The sequence below is a fragment of the Pseudophryne corroboree genome, chromosome 1, assembly GCF_028390025.1.
Source record: "Pseudophryne corroboree isolate aPseCor3 chromosome 1, aPseCor3.hap2, whole genome shotgun sequence".
In the NCBI taxonomy this organism is placed as follows: domain Eukaryota; kingdom Metazoa; phylum Chordata; class Amphibia; order Anura; family Myobatrachidae; genus Pseudophryne; species Pseudophryne corroboree.
The window spans coordinates 138,002,555-138,018,180 of NC_086444.1; the positions used below are offsets into that span (position 1 = coordinate 138,002,555).

General features: G+C 45.9%; 1 protein-coding gene across 1 annotated transcript in view; it reads right to left on the bottom strand.

Annotated features, from left to right (window-relative positions):
* The window catches only part of ADAMTS6 (ADAM metallopeptidase with thrombospondin type 1 motif 6), a 452,024-nt gene that overhangs the window by 396,615 nt on the left and 39,783 nt on the right, over positions 1 to 15,626 (bottom strand). The window lies entirely within an intron of this gene.

The following is a 15,626-nucleotide window of genomic DNA, read 5'->3' on the forward strand; positions in this document are numbered from 1 at the left end:
AGGGATAGAATGGGGAGTCGGTGGTTAGAAATCATTGACATTCCTGATCCAATGAAATGCATTTTCCATGGAATAGTGGGCTTTTGATGGCCATCGAATTCTGCTTTCTGATGGCTGATTGCTTGTATTTAGCTGCGGAGACACAGAAGTGGTGTCAGCAACACAGTTCATGCATGTTTGCACAAAGCTCCGCCTCCGGCTGCTAGTGTGTGCAGTACAGGTTGAGTATCCCATATCCAAATATTCCGAAATACGGAATATTCCGAAATACGGACTTTTTTGAGTGAGAGTGAGATAGTGAAACCTTTGTTTTTTGATGGCTCAATGGTGGTCATTCTGAGTTGTTCGCTCGGTAAATTTCTTCGCATCGCAGCGATTTTCCGCTTAGTGCGCAATGTCCGCACTGCGACTGCGCCAAGTAAATTTGCTAAGAAGTTAGGTATTTTACTCAGGGCATTACGAGGTATTTTCTTCGTTCTGGTGATCGGAGTGTGATTGACAGGAAGTGGGTGTTTCTGGGCGGAAACTGGCCGTTTTATGGGTGTGTGCGGAAAAACGCTACCGTTTCTGGGAAAAACGCGGAAGTGGCTGGTGAAACGGGGGAGTGTCTGGGCGAACGCTGGGTGTGTTTGTGACGTCAAACCAGGAACGACAAGCACAGAACTGATCGCAGATGCCGAGTAAGTCTGGAGCTACTCAGAAACTGCTAAGAGGTGTGTAATCGCAATTTTGAGAATCTTTCGTTTGCAATTTTACTATGCTAAGATTCACTCCCAGTAGGCGGCGGCTTAGCTTGTGCAAAGTTGCTAAAAGCAGCTTGCGAGCGAACAACTCGGAATGACCACCAATGTACACAATCTTTGTTTAATACACAAAGTTATTAAAAATATTGTATTAAATGACCTTCAGGCTGTGTGTATAAGGTGTATATGAAACATAAATGAATTGTGTGAATGTAGACACACTTTGTTTAATGCACAAAGTTATAAAAAATATTGGCTAAAATTACCTTCAGGCTGTGTGTATAAGGTGTATATGTAACATAAATGCATTCTGTGCTTAAATTTAGGTCCCATCACCATGATATCTCATTATGGTATGCAATTATTCCAAAATACGGAAAAATCCCATATCCAAAATACTTCTGGTCCCAAGCATTTTGGATAAGGGATACTCAACCTGTATAACCATTGATGGTTATACAATCGAATGATTTTGGATGCGATAGTAACTAGCCATCGCATAGCCATAACATGATGTCAGGTAAGAAGTTAGAAAACCATGCCATGCTGATAAAGTGACATTCCAATATCCGTCCCTAATAATAATACATATCGACATAATTCATAAGCTAAGCAGATGATCACTACCTTACAAAGACCGTCACAAAGAGGATGGAACAGACTGTCTCTAGGTGGCTCATCTGCTCAGATTATTTGGTGGATAAAGCTGTGTACTCGAAGATAACATCTCTGGCAATTTACTGTCACAAATATTTAATTAAGACTATATATTTTAGTGTGAGTTTTGGACGGAGGTCCACCCTCCCAATTCTGAGGGACAACCAAAAAAAGAAGGGGCAAGTTCCCTAGTTTGTTAAGCACCTTGCATGACTTCCATCACATGTGAGGTATGGATGGGAGCTGGCTAATGGTATAATGGCATTCGTGCACTAAAGTATATTACTGGAGTCAGAAAAAAGTAAACCACTAATGGAGAAAGGCAGGAAACCTATGTCACAGTATGGAAACTGTCACAGATGCCATTCTATATGTAAATATTACAGGTTGCGCTTTGAGGCATACTGTAGGTGCATTTTCATGCATAGGTGCATTCACCTTTAATGCTTAGATACATGTAATTACCACCAGGCATGAAGATGGCCATAACAAGCAAGTAAGTGAGAAAATGTCACAGTTTTTTTAACATAGAAGCAACATGGCCAATAATCCCTATAGGCACTCCATTTCTCAATACTTACTCTATGCATTCGTAGAACGTTAGGAAATATCCTCAGTGGTTTTAATACTGTACTAAAGGTTTCAAATGCTGCATTCTAGGCCTCATTATAAATACTGACCACTACATAAATGCAGACTGCTTACACAACTTAAACAAGTAAACAAAAATAGACATGCCATGCTATATAAATTGCATAAGTGCAAGAGTTTGCATTTTTAAATGAATACGGAGGCTGCTTTGCTATGTAATAAGCATTAGTTCCAAGGTCAAGAAAGACCAAGATGATTTCATTTTACAGCAAAGATTGTAGGGTTTTTTTTTCTTTCAATTTTCAATGTGCTGTCTGTGACTGCAGCTAAGGGGTTTAGCAGCTTGCCTAACACAACAGCGTGAGTCTATTATATCACTGGCAAAGCTGGGAATAGCATCACTGTATTGTTCAGTCTGTACACTAGGCAAGATCCCAAAAAGCAATAGTAATCATTTCACACTCATTCTGCTAGGCTAGAGCCTTTGTACATGGAGATACTGAATGGGGTGTTTCACAGCTGACCTGGTCTCCTCTCTTCTCCCATTGGATGGGTGGCATCAGGACCTTATAAATGCAGTCAGCGACAGTAGCTGGTTTACGTGCCAGCGTGCACAAGTTTCATCTGCGTTTTTGAAATGACTCAAGACTTCAATTAACCTTATTCCTTTTATAGACTGTTGTCTTCTCTAATGTCAGTTATTCCTAAACAGAGAGGTTCCTCCTGATTAAGCAAAGAAATCATTCTGAAAGTTAATCCTAAACCTTTGACATGATCGACAAAGTAACCAAGACCTGCGCTGGACAGAGTGTAATGTGCTCTGGCCGATATAATGCCTCGTCTAGGAATCTTTTTGTAGCTGGAAAACAGCTACAGAGGTAAATTACGTTTTTAGGGTCTTCCTGTTGAGGCAAGTTTTACGTGACATAATCAATGCTCTCATTTCAACAGAGAAGCTGTTCCCTGATGCATACCGCAGCAGTTTATTATAATATGCTGAGCTTCTCCAGACATCCTGGCCCATCTTTATAAATAAAAAAAGGCATATTATACATTTTTGGGGGATTTTCCTTTATTCTTGTCTTATTTTTTCTTTCAAACAAGCATCCAGCATTGCAATATTATGTCTCTATATTCAGGCCAAACAACAATAGCATGACTTGTAAAGAACAATGAAAGGGAATCAAAGCACATCCAAAACTACATACTGTATACAAGGGAGAGCAATTATGAGAAAGCAGTTACATGTATAAGCGTTCATTTTAATTTTTTCATTGCAAAACTGCCAGGGGATTCTGTAGACACATCCAAATTGTATGTTTTGAAGCCAGGTGGTGCCTGTGGTGTGGCAAAGGGAGGCAGGATTAGGCATGGCTTAGGTCGTCAGTATCAGGGGGGCAGTAGAATGCAGAGAATAATAGCCCTTTCACACCGAGCCCCTGAACCTGGGTTATGGCCGGGGCAACCCACATCCTGCCTTGGTGGGAAACGCGCTACCCAGGAACTTGACCTAGGTTGAACCGCTGACTGACTAAGGCAGTCTTCAATGTGAAAGTGCGACCTGGGTCACACTAAAAGTATGCAGAGAGGCGGATCACCAGCGCTTGGACATGATGTCATCTCAAAGTGCTGGCTGGGCACCACCCAGCAATAACCAGGGTCCTGCCTGCCACGTTAACATGGTTTCAAGCAGCTGGACATGGCTTGTTCAATAACCCAGGCTGGACCTGGGTTATTGGTGTGAAAGGTGAATTAGTATAAGTCTTAATTGTTTCCATCTACATTCACCGTTGATCTAATAATGTTTTAAGTGGGATACCAGTGGAGATGTTGCCCATAGCAACCAATCGGAATCTAACGATCATTTATCAAGTGCAGTCTATGAAATGATAGCTAGAATCGGATTGGGGTCTATGGGTGACACCTCCACGTGTCCTCTTTAGAACATTTGATAACTGTTTCCCCGAGTTACAGTATCTGTGTTTTGTACATTTTTAGGTCGATTCGTGAAAGAGGTGAGAGGGGTACCAGTCATTTGTGGCACCAGGCAGCAAAATGCTTAGGCAAATCCCAGAGCTGTGCTGTTAGTGAATGTAAGAATGCATTTCTTAAGTGGCATAATGCAAAACTAACGGGATGATCCGATTTTCGCACCCCACCCCCCAACGTACAATGACGTGATTAACATCATCATGGCGTGGGGATAGAGTCATGATGAAACAAGTTTGTATCAAAACACAATCATCATGGCACCAGAGCGCCCCCTTCAGGAGGGTTGCCTACTCTGCCGGGAGTCTGTGAGAACTTCCTGAAAATAAGATTTTACTTACCGATAAATCTATTTCTCGTAGTCCGTAGTGGATGCTGGGGACTCCGTCAGGACCATGGGGAATAGCGGCTCCGCAGGAGACAGGGCACAAAAATAAAGCTTTAGGATCAGGTGGTGTGCACTGGCTCCTCCCCCTATGACCCTCCTCCAAGCCTCAGTTAGGATACTGTGCCCGGACGAGCGTACACAATAAGGAAGGATATTGAATCCCGGGTAAGACTCATACCAGCCACACCAATCACACCGTACAACTTGTGATCTGAACCCAGTTAACAGTATGACAAACGTAGGAGCCTCTGAACAGACGGCTCACAACAATAACAACCCGATTTTTTTGTAACAATAACTATGTACAAGTATTGCAGACAATCCGCACTTGGGATGGGCGCCCAGCATCCACTACGGACTACGAGAAATAGATTTATCGGTAAGTAAAATCTTATTTTCTCTGACGTCCTAAGTGGATGCTGGGGACTCCGTCAGGACCATGGGGATTATACCAAAGCTCCCAAACGGGCGGGAGAGTGCGGATGACTCTGCAGCACCGAATGAGAGAACTCCAGGTCCTCTTTAGCCAGGGTATCAAATCTGTAGAATTTTACAAACGTGTTCTCCCCCGACCACGTAGCTGCTCGGCAGAGTTGTAATGCCGAGACCCCCCGGGCAGCCGCCCAGGATGAGCCCACTTTCCTTGTGGAATGGGCCTTGACAGATTTTGGTTGTGGCAAGCCAGCCACAGAATGTGCAAGTTGAATTGTGCTACAAATCCAACGAGCAATCGTCTGCTTAGAAGCAGGAGCACCCAGCTTGTTGGGTGCATACAATATAAACAGCGAGTCAGACTTTCTGACTCCAGCCGTTCTTGAAATATATATTTTCAATGCCCGGACCACGTCCAACAACTTGGAATCCTCCAAATCGTTAGTAGCCGCAGGCACCACAATAGGCTGGTTCAGGTGAAACGCTGACACCACCTTAGGCAGAAAATGAGGACGCATCCGCAGTTCTGCCCTGTCCGAATGGAAAATCAGATATGGGCTCTTATATGATAAAGCCGCTAATTCTGATACTCTCCTGGCTGAAGCCAGGGCCAGTAGCATGGTTACTTTCCATGTAAGATATTTCAACTCCACCGATTTGAGTGGCTCAAACCAATGGGATTTGAGAAAATCCAAAACTACATTAAGATCCCACGGTGCCACTGGGGGCACAAACGGGGGCTGTATATGTAGTACTCCTTTTACAAAAGTCTGGACTTCAGGAACTGAAGCCAATTCTTTCTGGAAGAAAATCGACAGGGCCGAAATTTGAACCTTAATGGACCCCAATTTGAGGCCCATAGACAATCCTGTTTGCAGGAAATGTAGGAATCGACCCAGTTGAAATTCCTCCGTGGGGGCCTTCCTGGCCTCACACCACGCAACATATTTTCTCCAAATGCGGTGATAATGTTGTGCAGTCACCTCCTTCCTGGCTTTTACCAGTGTAGGAATGACCTCTTCCGGAATGCCTTTTTCCCTTAGAATTCGGCGTTCAACCGCCATGCCGTCAAACGCAGCCGCGGTAAGTCTTGGAATAGACACGGTCCCTGCTGAAGCAGGTCCCGTCTTAGAGGTAGAGGCCACGGATCCTCCGTGAGCATCTCTTGAAGTTCCGGGTACCAAGTTCTTCTTGGCCAATCCGGAGCCACGAGTATCGTTCTTACTCCCCTTTGCCGTATAATTCTCAGTACTTTTGGTATGAGAGGCAGAGGAGGGAACACATACACTGACTGGAACACCCACGGTGTTACCAGAGCGTCCACAGCTATTGCCTGAGGGTCTCTTGACCTGGCGCAATACCTGTCCAGTTTTTTGTTGAGGCGGGACGCCATCATATCCACCTTTGGTTTTTCCCAACGGTTCACAATCATGTGGCAAACTTCTGGATGAAGTCCCCACTCTCCCGGGTGTAGATCGTGTCTGCTGAGGAAGTCTGCTTCCCAGTTGTCCACTCCCGGAATGAACACTGCTGACAGTGCTATCACATGATCTTCCGCCCAGCGAAGAATCCTTGCAGCTTCTGCCATTGCTGTCCTGCTTCTTGTGCCGCCCTGTCTGTTTACGTGGGCGACTGCCGTGATGTTGTCCGACTGGATCAACACCGGCTGACCCTGAAGCAGGGGTTTTGCCAGACTTAGAGCATTGTAAATCGCTCTTAGCTCCAGTATATTTATGTGAAAAGACATCTCCAGGCTTGACCATACTCCCTGGAAGTTTCTTCCCTGTGTGACCGCTCCCCAGCCTCTCAGACTGGCATCCGTGGTCACCAGGACCCAGTCCTGTATGCCGAATCTGCGGCCCTCTAACAGATGAGCACTCTGCAACCACCACAGAAGAGACACCCTTGTCCGTGGTGATAAGGTTATCCGCTGGTGCATCTGCAGATGCGATCCGGACCATTTGTCCAACAGATCCCACTGAAAAGTTCGTGCGTGGAATCTGCCGAATGGAATCGCTTCGTAAGAAGCCACCATCTTTCCCAGGACTCTTGTGCACAGACACTTTTCCTGGTTTTAGGAGGTTCCTGACAAGTTTGGATAACTCCTTGGCTTTCTCCTCCGGAAGAAACACCTTTTTCTGAACCGTGTCCAGAATCATTCCTAGGAACAGCAGACGTGTTGTCGGTGTCAACTGAGATTTTGGAAAATTCAGAATCCACCCGTGTTGTTGCAGCACTAATTGGGTTAGTGCTACTCCGTCCTCCAGCTGTTCTCTGGACCTTGCCCTTATCAGGAGATCGTCCAAGTAAGGGATAATTAATACGCCTCTTCTTCGAAGAAGAATCATCATTTCGGCCATTACCTTGGTAAAGACCCGAGGCGCCGTGGACAATCCAAACGGCAGCGTCTGAAACTGATAATGACAGTTTTGCACCACGGCCCTGAGGTAGCCTTGATGTGAAGGGCAAATTGGGACATGCAGGTAAGCATCCTTTATGTCCAGGGACACCATAAAGTCCCCTTCTTCCAGATTCGCTATCACTGCTCTGAGTGACTCCATCTTGAATTTGAATTTCTGTATGTACAGGTTCAAAGATTTCAGATTTAGAATAGGTCTTACCGAGCCGTCCGGCTTCGGTACCACAAATAGCGTGGAGTAATACCCTTTTCCTTGTTGTAGGAGGGGTACCTTGACTATCACCTGCTGAGAAAACAGCTTGTGAATGGCTTCCAATACCGTCGCCCTGTCTGAGGGAGACGTTGGCAAAGCAGACTTTAGGAACCGGCGAGGGGGAGACTTCTCGAATTCCAACCTGTAACCCTGAGATACTACCTGCAGGATCCAGGGGTCCACCTGTGAGCAAGCCCACTGTGCGCTGAAATTCTTGAGTCGACCCCCCACCGCTCCTGAGTCCGCTTGTAAAGCCCCAGCGTCCTGCTGAGGGCTTTGCAGAACCCTGGGAGGGCTTCTGTTCCTGGGCAGGGGCTGCTTGCTGTCCTCTCTTACCCCTTCCTCTGCCCCGGGGCAGATATGACTGTCCTTTTGCCCGCTTGTTCTTATAGGACCGAAAGGACTGCGGCTGAAAAGACGGTGTCTTTTTCTGTTGGGAGGGGGTCTGAGGTAAAAAGGTGGATTTTCCGGCAGTTGCCGTGGCCACCAGATCCGATAGACCGACGCCAAATAATTCCTCCCCTTTATACGGCAATACTTCCATATGTCGTTTAGAATCCGCATCACCTGACCACTGTCGCGTCCATAAACTTCTTCTGGCAGATATGGACATCGCATTTACTCTCGATGCCAGAGTGCAAATATCCCTCTGAGCATCTCGCATATAAAGAAAAGCATCCTTTAATTGCTCTATAGTCAATAAAATACTGTCCCTATCCAGGGTATCAATATTTTCAGTCAGGGAATCCGACCAGACCACCCCAGCACTGCACATCCAGGCTGAGGCGATGGCTGGTCGCAGTATAACACCAGTATGTGTGTATATACTTTTTAGGGTAGTTTCCAGCCTCCTATCAGCTGGATCCTTGAGGGCGGCCGTATCAGGAGACGGTAACGCCACTTGTTTTGATAAGCGTGTGAGCGCCTTATCCACCCTAGGGGGTGTTTCCCAGCGCGCCCTAACCTCTGGCGGGAAAGGGTATAATGCCAATAACTTTTTTGAAATTAGCACTTTTCTATCTGGGTTAACCCACGCTTCCACACATACATCATTCAATTCCTCTGATTCAGGAAAAACTACAGGTAGTTTTTTCACCCCCCACATAATACCCCTTTTTGTGGTACTTGCAGTATCAGAGATATGCAAAGCCTCCTTCATTGCCGTGATCATATAACGTGTGGCCCTACTTGAAAATACGTTTGTTTCTTCACCGTCGACACTAGATTCAGTGTCCGTGTCTGGGTCTGTGTCGACCGACTGAGGTAAAGGGCGTTTTACAGCCCCTGACGGTGTCTGAGACGCCTGGGCAGGTACCAACTGGTTTTCCGGCCGTCTCATGTCGTCAACTGATTTTTGTAATGTGCTGACATTATCACGTAATTCCATAAACAAAGCCATCCATTCCGGTGTCGACTCCCTGGGGGGTGACATCACCATTATCGGCAATTGCTCTGCCTCCACACCAACATCGTCCTCATACATGTCGACACACACGTACCGACACACAGCAGACACACAGGGAATGCTCTTATCGAAGACAGGACCCCACTAGCCCTTTGGGGAGACAGAGGGAGAGTTTGCCAGCACACACCCAAGCGCTATAATATATATGGGAACAACCTTATATAAGTGTTGTATCCTTATAGCAGCTTAAATATATAAAATATCGCCAAAAAAAGTGCCCCCCCTCTCTGTTTTACCCTGTTTCTGTAGTGCAGTGCAGGGGAGAGTCCTGGGAGCCTTCCTCACAGCGGAGCTGAGCAGGAAAATGGCGCTGTGTGCTGAGGAGAATAAGCCCCGCCCCCTATTCCGGCGGGCTTTTCTCCCGGAGTTTGAGATATCTGGCATGGGTTTAATACATCCATATAGCCTCAAGGGCTATATGTGATGTATTTTTTAGCCATAAAAGGTATTATACATTGCTGCCCAGGGCGCCCCCAGCAGCGCCCTGCACCCTCCGTGACCTATGGTGTGAAGTGTGTGACAACAATGGCGCACAGCTGCAGTGCTGTGCGCTACCTTCATGAAGACTGAAAAGCCTTCTGCCGCCGGTTTCTGGACCTTCAATCTTCAGCATCTGCAAGGGGGGTCGGCGGCGCGGCTCCGGGACGAACCCCAGGGTGAGACCTGTGTTCCGACTCCCTCTGGAGCTAATGGTGTCCAGTAGCCTAAGAAGCCAATCCATCCTGCACGCAGGTGAGTTGAACTTCTCTCCCCTAAGTCCCTCGATGCAGTGAGCCTGTTGCCAGCAGGACTCACTGAACATAAAAAACCTAAAAACTTTTTCTAAGCAGCTCCTTAAGAGAGCCACCTAGATTGCAACCTGCTCGGACGGGCACAAAAACCTAACTGAGGCTTGGAGGAGGGTCATAGGGGGAGGAGCCAGTGCACACCACCTGATCCTAAAGCTTTATTTTTGTGCCCTGTCTCCTGCGGAGCCGCTATTCCCCATGGTCCTGACGGAGTCCCCAGCATCCACTTAGGACGTCAGAGAAATGTAAAACTCCAGTACAGGATAGCAAAAATACCTTCAATTTTAATTTATTTTTTTATTTATTTTTTAGCAAAATTACATGTCAACAAATTTGCCAATTAAACAACAAAACTGTATGTAAACATCAAATCTGTCATGACAAAAAGATTTTGGTATAATTTACTTAAACCTGGTACATCAAACAGGGGTCACTGATTTAGTAGCAATTCACAGCAGACCGTACACATGGAACGTGGGTCCTAATTCAGACCTGATCGCTGTTGTGAGAAATCGCATAGCGGCCGATTATCGAATGACTGCGCATGCATATATGCAGGTGCGAGCCTAAACAGCGACAGAGTGGTGCGAAAAGTTAGATTGCTAGGCGTACGCAAGGTGATTGACAGGAAGCGGACGTTTGTGCTTGGTAACTGGCCGCTTTCTGGTGGTGCCAGGAAAAACACAGGCGTTCCCAAGCGTTTTCTGGGAGGGTGTGTGACATCAGCTCCGGCCCGATCAGCCTATTTGTATCGCACTGTAGGAGTAAGTCCTGGGCTACGCACACACTGGAAAAATCATTAGATGGTGAGTTGCGAACGGATTTGCAGATGTCTGCTGTCTGGCGGAGTTTTCGCACGGCGTACACATGCATTCGCACACTTGCACGGGGCGGGATTTCACTCTCTATGGGCGGCAACTATCTGATCGCAGACCTCTGTAAATTTGCAGAGGCACTATCAGGTCTGAATAAGGCCCATGATGCAAGAGAACAGGACTTGCTGGGTCTAGGGTCCATCCCGCATTCACAGGGAACACTCGCAATCTCGTCCCATTTTCCTCATAGTCTTCAGTGTATCTCATCTGCAAGTAATATGGGGTCTGATTCAGGTCCCAACGTACTTGCTGGTCATGTCGCAAAGTACAGATGTTCGGCATCAACCAATCAGCTCCTAACTGCCATGTTACATGTCGTGTTTGAAAAATCATAGTTAGAAGCTGGTTGGTTGGTACTTTATCTCCGTCCACTCTTTCTCTCTCCAAGGCTTAGTATACAGACCCCCTATGTCTTGGAGAATAACAAAGTGGCGAGAGATAAACTATCAACCAATCAGCTCCTAACTGTCATTATTGTGATGTAATATTACAATTAAGAGCTGATTGGCTGTTACTGTATCTCTCCACTTTATCACTCTCCAAGGCTGGGGCTGAAATGCCGGCGGTCAGTATCCCGAGTACGGGATCCCGGCCGCCAGAATCCCAGTGGGGGAGGGGGGCTGGTGTAATGGAGCCCCTTGCGGGCTAGGTGGCTCGCTGTGCTCGCCACAGGTTCCATTCCCACTCTATGGGTGTTGTGGGAATAGCCCCTGTTTGTCTACATTTTGGCTGCCCGCATTGTAAGCAGTCGGGATTCCGGCATTGGTATCCTGACCACTGGGATCCCGACCGCCGGTAGAGCCACTACATCCCCTTAGTACATCTCCCCTAGAGAGAAATTAATAGAAAAGTACAAATTCCAAGAAAATGTATCTACCATGTTTCTTCTTCTAGGTATAAGCAGCATCTCTGGTTCTGATGTTCAATATTCATTGGCTAGTAGCCTCTAGAATTCCCCAGCTAGTACTGCAGATATCAACATGAAAATAAAATAAATGTGTTGAGATTTTTTTTAGAAAGTCTAGGGGAACATGGAAACGGTGGGTGGGTATCTGGTACGGGTGTGGTATGAGGTGCCGGCGGCCGAAATGCGTCCATTGACCAATTATAATAAGCCAAAGGATATGCCACTGGTGAAGACGGAACAATAGATAAACATTATTATTTATAAACAGTCTATATAGAGCCACTATAGTCTTATTTCCAAATAATTAAAAGGTAAAAATTGGAAATAAACTTTGCACCTTACCCTCAGGCAGCCTGGTTAAAAGAAGTGTCACCCATACCTCACCAAATGAACAGAAAATTTTATTATTTATAATTGGGAGCTGGGCACAATTGAGTATTAGACACAGGTTACTAATAAGTGCCACTCCTCATCAAGGTTCTCAGTAATTCAGACCTCAAAATAAACAGAATAATAGAAAAACATAGGGGGCGAGTCACCATGAATCGCAATTCTGCTAAAATCGCTATGAAACTATGAAGCGATTTTAGCACATGTGCGTATGCGTGTATGCCGGTACGAGCATGTGCAAGGTCTTCAACTCTGTTCTCTTCAGAACGCAGTCTAAGACCTGGAGGGGGGTAGGAACGGGGTCATGTTTTGTGGGCGTCAACACCGTGTTTTGTGAGTGTTGACGCTCCGTTTAAGATGCCCGGTCCAGACAACGGAGGTGTGTCCGCACCGTTGCTGGGGCAGGCCACAGCGGCTGCGTGACTTCACACGCAGCCGCTGCGACCCAAAAAATGGATGCCCTCTGGCTGCCTTCGCAACTAGGCTGTGTAGGCAGGGGGCAACCTTAATCATGCGAGCGCATCACTGTATACTGATGCACTCGCCTGTTAGTGCTGGGGCGGTGGGGCAGGATCTGGCATGCTTGGAGGCCTTGCCCTGTGCTGGGCGGCTTCCCCACCCCCGCATGTTAGAATAGTGAGTTGTAGTTTTGCGATTTTTCTCTGTGTATGCTTAATCATAGTATACAATTAACATAATTATGCAAAGAAGTCAAAGGGTAGAGGGCTCTGCTCGGAATAGCTTACGGTCTACAAGGGATATATGAGTAGACACAATAGGGAGAAGAGAACAAAGTAGTAGAGGGAAAAAGCAGGCGAGTTAAGAAGTGGCTATAATGGGGGGAAAAAATAGGTTTAAGGGAGTGCCTGAAGGCTGGGAGACTGAATGAAAGTCTTATTGTAATTGGCAGAGGGAAGCACTTAGAGAGGTGAGGGGTGTCAAGGTAGGGTTTCTTTAGAATAGGAGAGACTACGCATGTTTCAAGAATGAGTGGAAGGTGCCAATGTAGAATAATAGGTTGACTGGGTAAGTAGTGTAGGAGCAGGCATCAGGAGTGAGATACCAAAGGAAGTTGGAGGTAATGGGGTCAAGGTGGCAGGTGAAGACAATAAAGAAGCAGGACATGATCAGTAGTCCAAGAAGAAAGTGGAGCCTGAAGGGATGAGAGGTCATGGAAGATGGACTCCATTTTGTAGGTAAAGTGGGTGGCTAAATCAAGCGCATTGAGGAAGAAGGGGAGAAAGGAGAAAACTGAAGGTGGTTAAGAGGCTTCAGGGGTTGAAGGACAGGGAAGAGATGTGGATCTTACAGAAAGACTGTTTAGTATGTAAAATAGTTGAACTATAGAAGGAGAAAATGTATTTGAAGTGGAGGAAGTTGGCAAGACAGTGTCAATTCCTCCAGACAAGCTCAGGAGAACGGTTAGAAAAATGGGTGAGCGTACCAAGATTGATTAGGGGATGTAGAGGTGGGCATGGCCGACGGGACAACTTAGTCAGTGCAGAAGGGGATGGTAATGAGGCAGAAGGGAGCCTAGAGAGGAAGGGAAATTGTTTCAGCTACAGCGTCAGGATTGTGCCAAGTATGAGTGCCCTCTGGGGAGGAGTAGGGAGGAGAAAGGGACATGCTAAAGGTCATCTACAGATGTCAACTTCTTCCATTCTCCTGTACGGACCTGTTCCTAGTTGGCAGAGTACAATACCCCTATCCTGATGGCTAGCATACAATACAGACCCAATTTGTAATAAACTTGACCATCACAGGCTGCTAGTACTACTGACCAGGCAACAGGGATAAGCAGGGAAACTGAATTAGTGGGACATTAGACCACTGTACTAAGCAGGACCACGTAAAATGTATAGCCCTGGAGTCCAGCTCAGCACATGGAAATCACATTAAAAAGCAAAGCAACATCAAAGGTGTACAGGAGCTCTTCCGATGATCTAAACAGCACTCCATTTATTGATTTATTTGGAAGACACCCTGCTATAAGCATTTAATATAGAACGCTTGCTGTGGCACGTGCAGTTCAGCAGTAGCACTCACTACAAAAGGCAGCTACAGTAACTATGCCAGAAAGCTTACAAACAAGCTACAGGCAGAAATACAGATTCAGCCACCACAAACAGCAGTAAGGAAACAGTAATTGAAGGGTCACTGCCAGATTTAGGGTGTCATGCCTTACAAGAGGAAAACTTTCATCTGCTCTTTGAAAGAAGTTATGAACACTGCCTCAAGTATCTTTATGGAATAAGTGCTCTAGGGACGGGATGTAGTTATGTGACCAGCGAGGGACATGATATGATGAGTGAAATAGATGGAAGTGATTGAAGACTTCCCTTTAAAATGTTCAGTGCTTCCAGTTCCTGCCTGTCTCTCCCATTAATATGTAGGCAACCACACAAAGCCACTTGCTCAAAGTTGAGTGTTGAAAAGGTGAAGAACAGCAGATTTATGTCCACTTGACACCACAGATATATTTTCTGATTCATGGACAAATCCCAGGAGCTCATTAGCCTAAACATGTACTGATAGCACATAATTATTGCAGATGAACCATATAGGTCCCGCTGAATGCAAGTGCGTCTCTGCAAGTTACTTGTGATACAGTAAGCTTCAGCTGTATAAGGACACATCTGTAGCTTACTGTATCACAAGTAACCCTCTACAGGCTCTTTCTCGGGGGTAAATACCATTTTTAAAGCAGCAATTATTTACAAGGTAAAACCAACCTGGTTTTGCATTGTAAATGAGTGCCGCTTTAAAAATACAGGCATTCTCAAACAAACTCCCGGAACCTATTACATTTACACTGTGCTGCAGCCCCACCTCTGGAGAAACCACGGCTTATACATAAATAATTTTTGACTCCTCCGAATTAGGTGAGAGCCCTTTTGAGTCATATCACGATGTTCTGCAAAAGCTATTAATCTCAATTACCTTCCCTCTACACCAGGGCTGGCCAAACCAGTCCTCAAGATCTACCAATAGTTAACATTTTCCAGACCAGACAGGTGTAGTCATTGCTAATTGTCACATTTTCAAACATGTGGTGCATGCATTCCTAACCGACACATTCTACAGATCTACAGGTGCTCTTGAAAACATGAACTGTTGGTAAACCTCGAGGACCAGTTTGGCCACATGTGCTCTACACAGTCAATACATAGCTTTACATATGTTCTCTTTCTACACTCACAACCTACCAACGCCGGGCTAACATTGCTATGGGACTGGATCATGTAACACAATTAGAACCTCTGCAATCTGGTTGGACCCATTTGCAACATGTAGCACTTCTTTGCTCCCTACAGTCAAACCTCCCAACATTTGGATACACTATTATTCAGTGGTAATCAAGTGCGTCACCAGAAGGTTTTACCATGGCCGTAGATATTGTCTGCATTCTGTGCAGCCACAGCAAAACCTGGTGGTGACAGTAGAGTACACCAGCACAAGTCTGAAAGTTGGGGTCATCTAGCGTCTATTGAAGTGAATTGGTAAAAATTCTGGTTATGTCTTTGTGAGAAGACAATATTCCTACCAACCCTAACTTCTAAGGGGTAGAAATGTTAGCTGTCTATATTCTCAATGTCCAACTGGTACTCAGCAGCAGACTAAATGTACTGTACATGTTGGCATCAATGGCTACTTTCAAAAGGATGCTGGTTAATCGTCAAAGGGAGCTGCATGTTGGTCAAATGGGTGCTGCATTACACAACTATCAAG